General features: G+C 45.0%; 1 pseudogene; it reads left to right on the top strand.

Annotated features, from left to right (window-relative positions):
• Nucleotides 1-16333, top strand: part of LOC135553440 (period circadian protein homolog 1-like) — a 31179-nt pseudogene that overhangs the window by 10330 nt on the left and 4516 nt on the right.

A 16333-nucleotide genomic window follows, 5' to 3' on the forward strand; every position in this document is an offset into this window, starting at 1 on the left:
TATATTTCCATAAATGTTCCTATGGTGAGATGCTCCCAGATCTACGATAAATAGAATACATTGTACAGTAATATTGGGGTGTGCTTTAAATGGAGAGGATTTCTGGTTAAATAAATCTGTTCTGTCACTAAGTACTGCTGGTAAGAGATACACAACCACCATCTAGTTGTTCTGCTGCAGTGACTCACTTCTCAGCCTGCTTATGGAATACCACCTATCCCACTGGGGTCTAGGTCCACTCGGTCTCTGGGTACAGGACACTCAAAGAATGTGTGAGTGTGTATTGTGTGACATAAACAGTCAATTTTTTTAAGAACTCAGTCTGGGTCTCAACTTACTGTTGACAGTTAGAATAGTAGAATACACAAGGTGCAATTTGATTGTGCATCAGCAGTTTTTGTCTTGTTTGATCCAGTCACTGACAGTCACTCAATTACCCCATGTCAGCTAACATTTTTTAGATTGGTAAATTAGTCTAGCCAGCTATCGAAACGTATCTAATCATGGTTGGATTATCGACCGGCTTCGAAAGGCAATTGCCCAGGGGCCCTGACCTCTAGGGGTGCCCCATTGATTTTGTTAGTCACTCTCACTCAAATATCATATTAACATGGCAAAAGTCATGCAAAATGTGTAGAATTGCAGGAAATTAGCTTAAAAACTGCAAAAGATTTATCTCGACTCTATGACAAGTAATGCAGAATTGCAGGAACTGCAAATGCTTCTCTCCGCCGCATGGAAAAATGTGTAGATTTACATCAAACTTGCTTTATAACTGCAACATTTTCTCTTCACAGTAAAGATGGAGACGAATAAAATGTTTTACCCTCAAGGTGGGGGGCCTCCAAACCAAATCTCACTTAGGCCCCCAAGAAGCTAGGGCCGGCCCTGTATGTAGGCCTAATCAACTTTTCAACAATTAAGGTTCATTTAGAAACCTCAAAGTAAGCCCCTTTTTATATTGTTTTCATTGTAGGCTACCATGGATTGTAGCACTTCTGTTAAATAAAAGTAACTAACAATAGACCACTAAAGCACAATGTAATCTGAGTTATATCACTTATTGTAGTTTGATCAAAGCTTTTGTGACAATTTACACTTTTTTTCAATTTGTAATTTATAAAATAATGTGTATGTCTCAAGATAATGATTAAATAATTCCACTCTGAAGCCATATAATTGTATGAAATGTATTAGAATCATAAATTTATAATCTGATGTGTGTAGTTTTAGTCAGAATTTGAACAAGGACCTTTTGTTAATTTTTAGTATGTAAGCAGAGTGCAAGTGTGAAACAAATGATAAGAGGAGCTATCGACAGATATGCTGGACCACTGTGTTCCTTACAGGACATTCTGTCTCCACCTGTGGAGGGGAGGAACTGTTAGGCTTGCAGAAAATTATGAAACATGTTGCAGAATAAACAATGTATCTGTATAGTGGAAAAACACAGACTGTCTAAGCAAGGCGTAGCTTAAGATTTGAACTTGTATGTATGTGCGTGGATGTTTTTGTACAATGGACTAGAACGTTCTCGTGAATAAGGCTGGGACTCTTGTCTGCTTCATTCAACCAGCATCTTACAAACTCTGGGTTGCAGACCGAGTAGATTAATTGAAGTTTATGAACATTGATAACAAAATTCACATAACAGTAATTTCACCACTGACTGTTGTTTTGGACCATCTCCATTTATAGCTAGTAGATTGTAACGGGCTAATTCGATGCTCCATTAGCCGTTACAGGCAGTGGCGACCCGTCATTTTGAGCCCCACATTTTTATGGGGGGTGGGGGGGGCTTTCCTGTTTTGCATGTTATTTTGTCATTAATACGTGTCACATATCAGTTTGCAAACAATGTAAAAAAATATATATGAATCATTGAGTTAATAAAGCCGCGTACAAACATGGTCTCTTTTTTGCTTTCTTAAGTAAGGCAGCTCCAAAATGCAGGTGTTTCAGCCTAGCTCAGTGCTTTCTGTAGTGGTGGGACAAGCCAGCAGATTGTGTTATTGTGTTTTGGAAGGTGTTTTATGTTTTTCTGTTTTGCAATGTTTCTAAGGTCTATTGTTATACCGGCATCTACGTATGCTCATGTCTAGCTGGTTAATGTATGTAATGTAAGGTTGGGGTAAATTAACTGAATGTCAGACCATTCTGACATGCAGCTAGCTATGTCATATTTTACATTCAAATTAAGTCTTGGAAAGGTGTGTGTTAGTGTGTTAGTGTGTAAATCAAATTTTAAAAAATTGTCACATACACATGGTTATGTAACGGCTGTCGTAGGTGGAAGGTGAGGACCAAAGCGCAGCGTGGGAAGTGTTCATGATTATTTAATAGAACAGAACACTGACTGACAAAAACAACAAGAGAACAAAATAAAACCGAAAGAGTTCTGTCTGGTGCAGACACAAAACAGAGAACAACTACCCACACCCATAGTGGGAAAACAGGCTGCCTAATTATGGTTCTCAATCAGAGACAACGAGTGCCAGCTGCCTCTGATTGGGAACCATACCAGGCCAAACACAAATATAAAACAGAGAATGCCCACCCCAACTCACACCCTGACCAAACTAAAACAAAGGTCAGGACGTGACAGGTTAGCAGATGTTAATGCGAGTGTAGCAAAATGCTTGTGCTTCTAGTTCCAATAATGCAGTAATATCCAACGAGTAAGCTAAAGTAACAATTTCACAACAACTACCTTATACACACAAGTGTAAAGGAATGAATAAGAATATGTACATAAAAACATTAATGAATGAGTGATGGTATTGAACGGCATAGGCAAGATGCAGTAGATGGTAGAGTACAATATATACACATGAGGTGAGTAATGTAGGGTATGTAAAACATTATATGAAGTGGCATTGTTTAAAGTGGTTAGTGATACATTTATCACATCAATTTTCCCATTATTAAAGTGGCTGGAGTTGAGTCAGTATGTTGGTAGCAGCCACTCAATGTTAGTGATGGCTGTCTGATGGCCTTGAGATAGAAGCTGTTTTTCAGTCTCTCGGTCCCTGCTTTGATGCACATGCACTGACCTTGCCTTCTGGAAGATAGCGGGGTGAACAGGAAGTGGCTCGGGTGGTTGTTGTCCTAGATGATCTTTTTGGCCTTCCTGTGACATCGGGTGGTGTAGGTGTCCTGGAGGGCAGGTAGTTTGCCCCCGGTGATGCGTTGTGCAGACCTCACTACCCTCTGGAAAGCCTTACGGTTATGGGCGAAGCAGTTGCCGTACCAGGCGGTGATACAGCCCGACAGGATGCTCTCGATTGTGCATCTGTAGAAGTTTGAGGGTTTTTGGTGACAAGCCAAATTGTTTCAGCCTCCTGACGTTGAAGAGGGACTGCTGCGCCTTCTTCACCACGCTGTCTGTGTGGGTGGACCATTTCAGTTTGTCTGTGATATTTACGCCGAGGAACTTAAATTTCTGCCCTCTCCACTACTGTCCCGTCGATGTGGATAGGGGGTGCTCCCTCTGCTGTTTCCTGAAGTCCACGATCATCTCCTTTGTTTTGTTGACGTTAAGGATGAGGTTATTTTCCTGACACCACACCACGAGGGCCCTCACCTCCTCCCTGTAGGCCGTCTCATCGACACTGTAGTGTCGTCTGCAAACTTGATTGAGTTGGAGGCGTGCATGGCCACGCAGTCATGGGTGAACAGGGAGTACAGGAGAGGGCTGAGAACGCACCCTTGTGGGGCCCCAGTGTTGAGGATCAGCAGGGTGGAGATGTTGTTACTTACCCTCACCACTTGAGGGCGGCCCGTCAGGAAGTCCAGGACCCAGTTGCACAGGGCGGGGTCGAGACCCAGGGTCTCGAGCTTGATGATGAGTTTGGAGGGTACTATGGTGTTATATGCTGAGCTGTAATCGATGGACAGCATTCTCACATAGGTATTCCTCTTGTCCAGATGGGTTAGGGCAGTGTGCAGTGTGATTGCAATTGCGTTGTCTGTTGACCTTTTGGGGCGGTAAGCAAATTGTAGTGAGTCTAGTGTGTCAGGTAGGGTGGAGGTGATATGGTCCTTGACTAGTCTCTCAAAGCACTTCATGATGACGGAAGTGAGTGCTACGGGGCGATAGTCATTTAGCTCAGTTACCTTAGCTTTCTTGGGAACAGGAACAATGGTGGCCTTCTTGAAGCATGTGGGGACAACAGAGATAAGGATTGATTGAACATGTCCATCAACACACCATCCAACTGGTCTGCGCATGCTCTGAGGACGCGGCTGGGGATGCCATCTGGGCCTGCAGCCCTGCGGGGGTTGAGGTTGAAGAGGCACTGCTAGGCAGGGAGCAACAAAATGGAGTCATGGTCAGCTTTTCCGAAAGGAGGGCAGGGGAGGGCCTTATATGCATTGCGGAAGTTAGAATAACCATGATCTAGGGTTTTGCCAGCCCTGGTTGCGCAATCGATATTCTGATACAATTTAGGGAGTCTTGTTTTCAGATTAGCCTTGTTAAAAACCCCAGCTACAATAAATGCAGCCTCAGGATATGTGGTTTCCAGTTTACGTAGAGTAAAATTAAGTTCTTTCAGGGCCTTCGATGTGTCTGCTTGGGGGGGGGGGAATATACACGACTGTGATTATGATCGAAGAGAATTCTCTAGGTAGATAATGCGGTCTGCATTTGATTGTGAGGAATTCTAAGCCTGGTGAACAGAAGGACTTGAGTTCCTGTATGTTGTTATGATCACACCACGTCTCATTAATCATAAGGCATACACTCCCGCCCTTCTTCTTACCAGAAAGATGTTTGTTTCTGTCGGGGCGATGCGTGAAGAAACCAGCTGGCTGTACCGACTCCGATAGCGTGTCTTGAGTGAGCCATGTTTCCGTGAAACAAAGATTGTTACAGTCTCTGATGTTTCTCTGGAATGCAACCCTTGCTCTGATTTCGTCTACCTTGTTGTCAAGAGACTGGACATTGGCGAGTAGTATGCTCGGGAGCGGTGCGTGATGTGCCCGTCTACGGAGCCTGACCAGAAGACCGCTCCGTCTGCCCATCTACGGCGTCGTTGTTTTGGGTCGCAGGCTTGGATCCGGTCCATTGTCCTGGGTGGTGGGAAAAACAGAGGATCTGCTTCGGGAAATTCATATTCCTGGTTGGAATGTTGGTGAGTTGACGTTGCTCTTATATCCAATAGTACCTCCCGACTGTATGTAATAAAACCTAAGATTACCTGGGGTAACAATGTAAGAAATAACACAAAAAAATAAATAAAAATACTGCATAGTTTCCTAGGAACGCGAAGCGAGGCAGCCATCTCTGTCGGTGTCAAAAAATTTGCTGACAGAGTGTCATGCTCGCTATCCTCAAACTCCCTGTCATAAATCAACCAAGGCGCAGAGTGCATGTAGTTCTACATCTTTTAATGAAAGTGAAACCGAAATAACCAAAAAACAAATAGGTAAACAGCAAAGAGCATGAAGCAACCGAGGTGCACACAAACACACACGGAAAAATAATTACCCACAAAACACAGGTGGGAAAAGGCTACCTAAGTACGGTTCTCAATCAGAGACAACATTGACAGCTGCCTCTGATTGGGAACCATACCAGGCCAAACACATAGAAATAGAAAACATAGAAAAAACACAGAATGCCCACCCCAACTCATGCCCTGACCAAACCAAAATAGAGACATAAAATAGGAACTAAGGTCAGAACGTGACACAGAGATGTATGTAACAGGATAGCTGTTGTCTCACCTTTAGGACCTCTCTTTAGAAATGGTTGAATGGGATTGAACTGGTATGAGACTTAGTCTGGTTGGAAAGGGCAGGGAATGGTAAAAAATAATAATAGAATAAGTATACAGTACGTCATCTGTTCCTATACTATAAAGACCAGGGCACTTAGACTTGAATGGCCTGGCCTTCAAGGGTAGACTGAGGCTTTGACTGTGTGTGTATTGAGGCGGCAGGTAGCCTAGTTGGGCCAGTTACTGAAAGGTTACTGACTTGAATCCGCAAGCTGTCATTTTTTTGTAAGTCGCTCTGGAGCTCTAAGTCGCTCTGGATAAGAGCGTCTGCTAAATGACTTAAATGTAATGTAAATGTTTTATTTTTTTATATATTTCACCTTTATTTAACCAGGTAGGCAAGTTGAGAACAAGTTCTCATTTACAATTGCGACCTGGACAAGATAAAGCAAAGCAGTTCGACACATACAACGACACAGAATTACACATGGAGTAAAACAAACATACAGTCAATAATACAGTATAAACAAGTCTATATACGATGTGAGCAAATGAGGTGAGATAAGGGAAGTAAAGGCAAAAAAAGGCCATGGTGGCAAAGTAAATACAATATAGCAAGTAAAACACTGGAATGGTAGATTTGCAATGGAAGAATGTGCAAAGTAGAAATAAAAATAATGGGGTGCAAAGGAGCAAAATTAATTAATTAATTAAATACAGTAGGGAAATAGGTAGTTGTTTGGGCTAAATTATAGGTGGGCTATGTACAGGTGCAGTAATCTGTGAGCTGCTCTGACAGTTGGTGCTGAAAGCTTGTGAGGGAGATAAGTGAGTTAAGATTTTTGTAGTTCGTTCCTGTCATTGGCAGCAGAGAACTGGAAGGAGAGGCGGCCAAAGAAAGAATTGGTTTTGGGGGTGACTAGAGAGATACACCTGCTGGAGCGTGTGCTACAGGTGGGAGATGCTATGGTGACCAGCGAACTGAGATAAGGGGGGACTTTACCTAGCAGGGTCTTGTAGATGACATGGAGCCAGTGGGTTTGGCGACGAGTATGAAGCGAGGGCCAGCCAACGAGAGCGTACAGGTCGCAATGGTGGGTAGTATGGGGCTTTGGTGACAAAATGGATTGCACTGTGATAGACTGCATCCAATTTGTTGAGTAGGGTATTGGAGGCTATTTTGTAAATGACGTCGCCAAAGTCGAGGATTGGTAGGATGGTCAGTTTTACAAGGGTATGTTTGGCAGCATGAGTGAAGGATGCTTTGTTGCGAAATAGGAAGCCAATTCTAGATTTAACTTTGGATTGGAGATGTTTGATATGGGTCTGGAAGGAGAGTTTACAGTCTAGCCAGTCTAACCAGACACCTAAGTATTTGTAGCTGTCCACGTATTCTAAGTCAGAGCCGTCCAGAGTAGTGATGTTGGACAGGCGGGCAGGTGCAGGTAGCGATCGGTTGAAGAGCATGTATTTAGTTTTACTTGTATTTAAGAGCAATTGGAAGCCACGGAAGGAGAGTTGTATGGCATTGAAGCTTGCCTGGAGGGTTGTTAACACAGTGTCCAAAGAAGGGCCAGAAGTACACAGAATGGTGTCGTCTGCGTAGAGGTGGATCAGAGACTCACCAGCAGCAAGAGCGACCTCATTGATGTATACAGAGAAGAGAGTCGGTCCAAGAATTGAACCCTGTGGCACCCCCATAGAGACTGCCAGAGGTCCGGACAGCAGACCCTCCGATTTGACACACTGAACTCTATCAGAGAAGTAGTTGGTGAACCAGGCGAGGCAATCATTTGAGAAACCAAGGCTGTCGAGTCTGCCGATGAGGATGTGGTGATTGACAGAGTCGAAAACCTTGGCCAGATCAATGAATACGGCTGCACGGTCATGTTTCTTATCTATGGCGGTTAAGATATCATTTAGGACCTTGAGCGTGGCTGAGGTGCACCCATGACCAGCTCTGAAACCAGATTGCATAGCAGAGAAGGTATAGTGAGATTCGAAATGGTTGGTAATCTGTTTGTTGACTTGGCTTTCGAAGACCTTAGAAAGGCATGGTAGGATAGATATAGGTCTGTAGCAGTTTGGGTCAAAGGTGTCCCCCCCTTTGAAGAGGGGGATGACCACAGCTGCTTTCCAATCTTTGGGAATCTCAGACGACACGAAAGAGAGGTTGTACAGGCTAGTAATAGGGGGGGCAACAATTTCGGCAGATAATTTTAGAAAGAAAGGGTCCAGATTGTCTAGCCCGGCTGATTTGTAGGGGTCCAGATTTTGCAGCTCTTTCAGAACATCAGCTGAACGGATTTGGGAGAAGGAGAAATGGGGAAGGCTTGGGCGAGTTGCTGTGGGGGGTGCCGTGCTGTTGACCGGGGTAGGAGTAGCCAGGTGGAAAGCATGGCCAGCCGTAGAAAAATGCTTATTGAAATTCTCAATTATGGTGGATTTATCAGTGGTGACAGTGTTTCCTATCTTCAGTGCAGTGGGCAGCTGGGAGGAGGTGTTCTTATTCTCCATGGACTTTACAGTGTCCCAGAACTTTTTTGAGTTAGTGTTGCAGGAAGCAAATTTCTGCTTGAAAAAGCTAGCCTTGGCTTTCCTAACTGCCTGTGTATAATGGTTTCTAGCTTCCCTGAACAACTGCATATCAGCTGGGGCTGTTCGATGCTAATGCAGAATGCCATAGGATGTTTTTTTGTTGGTTAAGGGCAGTCAGGTCTGGGGAGAACCAAGGGCTATATCTGTTCCTGGTTCTAAATTTCTTGAATGGGGCATGTTTATTTAAGATGGTTAGGAAGGCATTTAAAAAAAATATCCAGGCATCCTCTACTGACGGGGTGAGATCAATATACTTCCAGGATACCCCGGCCAGGTCGATTACAAAGGCCTGAAGTGTTTCATTCTGCCTCTGAACAAGGCAGTTAAGCCACTGTTCCCCGGTAGGCCATCATTGTAAATAAAAATGTGTTCTTAACTGACTTGCGTAGTTAAATAAAGGTTAAAAAAAATCAAAATAAGTTTTCCTGATCAGGGCCATTTTAATACCTTTCTGACTGACTCTCTCCTGATGACAGCTCTGGTTTTCCTGATCAGGGCCACTTTAATACCTTTCTGACGGATTCTCCTTTAATAGGTTTTTGTTTTGTCATATAGGATATTTTTGCTGTGGCTGTCTCTCTCATCACAGGGAATATAGTGTACAATCCTAAGTTTGTAGAGTTCCTGACCCCTCAGGATGTCAGTGTGTTCTACTGCTTCACCACACCCTAGCGCCTGTCCTCCTGGAGTATGTGCACTGGAACAGGTACCTATGACCCTTCTACTCATGCAGACATATCTCTTCCCTTCTACGCACTCAACGATACAAGCTGTTCAGTAAATCAATTCAAATGTATTTATAAAGCCCTTCTTACATCAGCTGATGTCACAAAGTGCTGTACAGAAACCCAGCCTAAAACCCCAAACAGCAAGCAATGCAGGTGTAGAAGCACAGTGGCAAGGAAAAACTCCCTAGAAAGGCCAAAACCTAGGAAGAAACCTAGAGAGGAACCAGGCTATGACTGGTTGTGCTGGGTGGAGATTATAACAGAACAATGGTCAAGATGTTCAAATGTTCATAGATGGCCAGCAAGGTTACATAATAATAATCAGTGGTTGCCGAGGGTGCAACAGGTCAGCACCTCAGGAGTAAATGTCAGTTGGTTTTTCATAGCCGATGATTCAGAGTATCTCTACCGCTCCTGCTGTCTCTAAAGAGTTGAAAACAGCAGGTCTGGGACAGGTAGCACGTCTTGTGAACAGGTCAGGGTTCCATAGCCGCAGGCAGAACAGTTGAAACTGGAGCAGCAGCACGGCCAGGTGGACAGCAAGGAGTCATCAGGCCAAGTAGTCCTGAGGCATGGACACATGCATATGCATGAGGAAGCACATCTACGCCCATATCCTGTGGATATTGATGAGCAGCAGGTAGACTGTTGGAAATAGACTCAACTGGATTCTTCTGGCTGCTTAGATATATATTCATCCTCTCTCTCACTCTCTCACGGAATTGTCTCCTACAGAGTGCATGCAAGGCACTCTGCTGCGAGGTCGAGATGGGAGATAGAGCAGGAAACTATTGATCATAGTTCTAACAGTCTGACTCAGAGGAGTGAGAAGGGGGAATTAGAGTGGTAGGGAGAGTTGACGGATGTGAAGGGAGATGAGGGAGTCAGTTTTGTTATTTTATCCCCACCTACTGGTCAGGGACTGAAGCGATCTGTATGCTGTAAAGAAGCAATTTAGTCTTGTACAGGGGGAGGTAGCATTGGTGTGTGTATATATACAGTGCCTTTGGAAAGTATTCAGACCCCTTGACTTTTTCCACATTTTGTTATGTTACAGCCTTCTAAAATGGATACACACAAGACCCCATAATGACAAGTGAAAACAGGTTTCTGCACTTTTCATAAAAATAAAAAACAGAAATACCTTATTTACATAAGTATTCAGACCCTCCACCAATCATGTCTTTATGGTAGTGGCCAGACGGAAGCCACTCCTCAGTAAAAGGCACATGACAGCCCGCTTGGGGTTTGCCAAAAGGCACCTAAAGACTCTGACCATGAGAAACAAGATTCTCTGGTCTGATGAAACCAAGATAGAACTCTTTAGCCTGAATGCCAAATGTCACGTCTGGAGGAAACCGGGCTCCACCATTACGGTGAAGCATGGCGGTGATGTGGGGATGTTTTTCAGCTGCAGGGACTGGGAGACTAGTCAGGATCGAGGCAAAGATGAACGGAGCAACTTACAGGTCCTTAATAATGAAAACCTCCTCCTTGAGCACTCAGGATCTCAGACTGTGGCGATGGTTCACCTTCCAACTGGACAATGACCCTAAGCACACAGCCAAGACATTGCAGCAGTAGCTTTGGGACAAGTCTCTGAATGTCCTTGAGTGGCCCAGCCAGAGCCCGGACTTGAACCCAGGCTTGAACATCTCTGGAGAGACCTGAAAATAGCTGTGCAGCAATGCTCCCATCTAACCTGACAGAGCTTGAGAGGATCTGCAGAGAAGAATAAGAGAAACTCCACAAATACAGATGTGCCAAGCTTGTAGCGTCATACCCAAGAAGACTCGAGGCTGTAATCAGGTGCTTCAACAAAGTACTGAGTAAAGGGTCTGAATACTTGTGTAAATGTGATATTTCCGTTTATTTTTTTATAAATTAGCAAACATTTCTAAAAACTTATTTTCCCTTGTCATTATGCGGTATTGTGTGTAGATTGATGAGAATATATATATTTAATCCATTTCAGAATAAGGCTGTTTTCGCTTGTCATTATGGGGTCTTGTCTGTATCCATTTTAGAAGGATGTAACATAACAAAATGTGAAAAAAGTCAAGGGGTCTGAATACTTTCCAAAGGCACTGTATGTATGTGTGATTTATTGTTCTGGCTGAGGAACAGTCCTACTGCCTGCTACTGGCTGAGCGGGTATACTCTGGCTATGATGGTAAAATACATACAGACGCTCTCTGTGATCTGTGTCTCTCTCAGCACTGTCGTATTGCAGTGAGTCTCATACACATACTAAAATACACATACATTCCATCCTAATGCCCATTCACACCCTAACACACACACTCACACACTGTCACGCCCTGACCTTAGAGAGCCTTTTTATGTCTCTATTTGGTTTGGTCAGGGTGTGATTTGGGGTGGGCATTCTATGTTTTGTTTTCTATGATTTTGTGTTTCTATGTTTTGGCCGGGTATGGTTCTCAATCAGGGACATCTGTCTATCGTTGTCTCTGATTGGGAACCATACTTAGGTAGCCCTTTTTCCCTCCTTCCATTGTGGGTAATAGCACTTAGCCCTGTAAGCTTCAAGGTTGTTTTTCATTTCTTGTTTTGTTGGCGACATTTTAAATAAAAAGAGAAATGTACGCTCACCACGCTACACTTTGGTCCACTTCTTCCAACGACACCTGTGACAGAACTACCCACCACAAACGGACCAAGCAGCATGGAGAGGAGAGGACATGGGGTGGACGTGGAACAGCTTTTTGACCACTCAAACCGGTTCTGTGCGTGGAATAGCGAGTATGTCATCATAGATACCAGCTGGTCCAGCTTCGTCAACCCCTGGAGCCTTTGACATCGGCAGGCACAAAGTCTGCAAATAAGTCACACACACACACACACACACACAATGTACTTCCGGCGCCAACAGAGATGGCCGCCTCGCTTCGCGTTCCTAGGAAACTATGCAGTTTTTTGTTTTTTTTACGTGTTATTTCTTACATTAGTACCCCAGGTCATCTTAGGTTTCATTACATACAGTCAAGAAGAACTACTGAATATAAGATCAGCGTCAACTCACCATCAGTACGACCAAGAATATGTTTTTCGCGATGCGGATCCTGTGTTCTGCCTTACAAACAGGACAACGGAATGGATTGCATGCAGCGACCCAAAAAAACGACTCCGAAAAAGAGGGAAACGAGGCGGTCTTCTGGTCAGACTCCGGAGATGGGCACACCGTGCACCACTCCCTAGCATTCTTCTTGCCAATGTCCAGTCTCTTGACAACAAGGTTGATGAAATCCGAGCAAGGGTAGCATTCCAGAGGGACATCAGAGACTGTAACGTTCTGTGCTTCACGGAAACATGGCTCACTGGAGAGACGCTATCCGAAGCGGTGCAGCCAACGGGTTTCTCCACGCATCGCGCCGACAGAAACAAACACCTTTCTGGTAAGAAGAGGGGCGGGGGCGTATGCCTTATGGCTAACGAGACATGGTGTGATGAAAGAAACATACAGGAACTCAAATCCTTCTGTTCACCTGATTTAGAATTCCTCACACTCAAATGTAGACCGCATTATCTACCAAGAGAATTCTCTTCGATTATAATCACAGCCGTATATATCCCCCCCGAAGCAGACACATCGATGGCTCTGAACGAACTTTTATTTAACTCTTTGCAAACTGGAAACCATTTATCCGGAGGCTGCATTCATTGTAGCTGGGGATTTTAACAAGGCTAATCTGAAAACAAGACTCCCTAAATTGTATCAGCATATCAATTGCGCAACCAGGGGTGGAAAAACCTTGGATCATTGTTACTCTAACTTCCGCGACGCATATAAGGCCCTGCCCCGCCCCCCTTTCGGAAAAGCTGACCACGACTCCATTTTGCTGATCCCTGCCTACAGACAGAAACTGAAACAAGAAGCTCCCACGCTGAGGTCTGTCCAACGCTGGTCCGACCAAGCTGACTCCACACTCCAAGACTGCTTCCATCACGTGGACTGGGACATGTTTCGTATTGCATCAGATAACAACATTGACGAATATGCTGATTCAGTGTGCGAGTTCATTAGAACGTGCGTTGAAGATGTCGTTCCCATAGCAACGATTAAAACATTCCCTAACCAGAAACCGTGGATTGATGGCAGCATTCGCGTGAAACTGAAAGCGCAAACCACTGCTTTTAATCAGGGCAAGGTGTCTGGTAACATGACCGAATACAATCAGTGCAGCTATTCCCTCCGCAAGGTTATCAAACAAGCTAAGCGTCAGTACAGAGACAAAGTAGAATCTCAATTCAACGGCTCAGACACAAGAGGCATGTGGCAGGGTCTACAGTCAATCATGGACTACAGGAAGAAATCCAGCCCAGTCACGGACCAGGATGTCTTGCTCCCAGGCAGACTAAATAACTTTTTTGCCCGCTTTGAGGACAATACTGTGCCACTGACACGGCCTGCAACGGAAACATGCGGTCTCTCCTTCACTGCAGCCGAGGTGAGTAAAACATTTAAACGTGTTAACCCTCGCAAGGCTGCAGGCCCAGACGGCATCCCCAGCCGCGCCCTCAGAGCATGCGCAGACCAGCTGGCTGGTGTGTTTACGGACATATTCAATCAATCCCTATACCAGTCTGCTGTTCCCACATGCTTCAAGAGGGCCACCATTGTTCCTGTTCCCAAGAAAGCTAAGGTAAGTGAGCTAAACGACTACCGCCCGTAGAACTCACTTCCGTCATCATGAAGTGCTTTGAGAGACTAGTCAAGGACCATATCACCTCCACCCTACCTGACACCCTAGACCCACTCCAATTTGCTTACCGCCCAAATAGGTCCACAGACGATGCAATCTCAACCACACTGCGCACTGCCCTAACCCATCTGGACAAGAGGAATACCTATGTGAGAATGCTGTTCATCGACTACAGCTCGGCATTCAACACCATAGTACCCTCCAAGCTCGTCATCAAGCTCGAGACCCTGGGTCTCGACCCCGCCCTGTGCAACTGGGTACTGGACTTCCTGACGGGCCACCCCAGGTGGTGAGGGTAGGGAACAACATCTCCTCCCCGCTGATCCTCAACACTGGGGCCCCACAAGGGTGCGTTCTGAGCCCTCTCCTGTACTCCCTGTTCACCCACGACTGCGTGGCCACGCACGCCTCCAACTCAATCATCAAGTTTGCGGACGACACAACAGTGGTAGGCTTGATTACCAACAACGACGAGACGGCCTACAGGGAGGAGGTGAGGGCCCTCGGAGTGTGGTGTCAGGAAAATAACCTTGCACTCAACGTCAACAAAACTAAGGAGATGATTGTGGACTTCAGGAAACAGCAGAGGGAACACCCCCCTATCCACATCGATGGAACAGTAGTGGAGAGGGTAGCAAGTTTTAAGTTCCTCGGCATACACATCACAGACAAACTGAATTGGTCCACTCACACAGACAGCATCGTGAAGAAGGCGCAGCAGCGCCTCTTCAACCTCAGGAGGCTGAAGAAATTCGGCTTGTCACCAAAAGCACTCACAAACTTCTACAGATGCACAATCAAGAGCATCCTGGCGGGCTGTATCACCGCCTGGTACGGCAACTGCTCCGCCCTCAACCGTAAGGCTCTCCAGAGAGTAGTGAGGTCTGCACAATGCATCACCGGGGGCAAACTACCTGCCCTCCAGGACACCTACACCACCCGATGTTACAGGAAGGCCATAAAGATCATCAAGGACATCAACCACCCGAGCCACTGCCTGTTCACCCCGCTATCATCCAGAAGGCGAGGTCAGTACAGGTGCATCAAAGCTGGGACCGAGAGACTGAAAAACAGCTTCTATCTCATGGCCATCAGACTGTTAAACAGCCACCACTAACATTGAGTGGCTGCTGCCAACACACTGACACTGACTCAACTCCAGCCACTTTAATAATGGGAATTGATGGGAAATTATGTAAATATATCACTAGCCACTTTAAACAATGCTACCTTATATAATGTTACTTACCCTACATTATTTATCTCATATGCATACGTATATACTGTACTCTATATCATCGACTGCATCCTTATGTAATACATGTATCACTAGCCACTTTAACTATGCCACTTTGTTTACATACTCATCTCATATGTATATACTGTACTCGATACCATCTACTGTATCTTGCCTATGCTGCTCTGTACCATCACTCATTCATATATCCTTATGTACATACTCTTTATCCCCTTACACTGTGTATAAGACAGTAGTTTAGGAATTGTTAGTTAGATTACTTGTTGGTTATTACTGCATTGTCGGAACTAGAAGCACAAGCATTTCGCTACACTCGCATTAACATCTGCTAACCATGTGTATGTGACAAATAAAATTTGATGATTTGATTTGACACACACACACACACACACACACACAAATTATCGGTAGTGACACATGTAAACTATATCAGGCCAGTGAGACATCACTGGAGTGTCAGTTATGCACCAGTGTTTTGAAATGTAATTTTTGACATTGTGTCTATGATGTTTCAGGCGTCCGGTAAATGAAGACGTGTTTGCAGTACCTATCATCACAAAGAGGAAGTTAATGGACTCTGACATCCAGGAGATAACTGAGTGGATCCACAGACTGCTGCTGCAGGTCAGCACACACACACACTTGACAATTCGCATTATTTCTCACATGGCACTATCCTCTGTGTGTTTCTATAACAACACTTTTCCTCCTACAACCGATCCACAACATGGGCTCCATTGGTTACGGTAGCCATGGCAGCAATGGTTTCCAGGAGCAGCTGCTGAGTATGGGGTGGCCTAGCGAGACCAAGGGGAACGCCCTTGAGAACAGGATTATGGTTGAGGAACCAGGCAAATCCAAGCTGGTGAGTTGATGCCACACTCTGCATTTCTTCCCTGGTTGTCTTCAGTATTCTAAATCAATGTCTCATAATTTTCTCTGCTTGATCACTTGCTCTGTTTCCCTTCCCCACTCACACCATCTCTATCTGTGTGTGTTACAGAAAACATTCCAGGAGATCTGTAAAGGGGTCCACATGTTGAAGAGTCAGAACCAGCAGGTCTACTCTCCCTCCAAACCTGAATACAGGCCCCTAAGAAGCTTTCCTCTGGTGCCGCCCCAGTGTTGGGAGGGAGGGAGGGCCCCTGGCTGTGCCCAGCAAGGCTGAGAGCGTGGTGTCAATCACCAGCCATTATAGCTATAGCAGCACCATCGTCCATGTAGGAGACAAACGCCAGACAGAATATAGTGAGCATACACACACACTGTGTTAGGTTTCATTCTAATTGGCTGTTTCCTGTG

The sequence above is a fragment of the Oncorhynchus masou genome, chromosome 13 (genome assembly GCF_036934945.1).
Source record: "Oncorhynchus masou masou isolate Uvic2021 chromosome 13, UVic_Omas_1.1, whole genome shotgun sequence".
In the NCBI taxonomy this organism is placed as follows: Eukaryota; Metazoa; Chordata; class Actinopteri; order Salmoniformes; family Salmonidae; genus Oncorhynchus; species Oncorhynchus masou.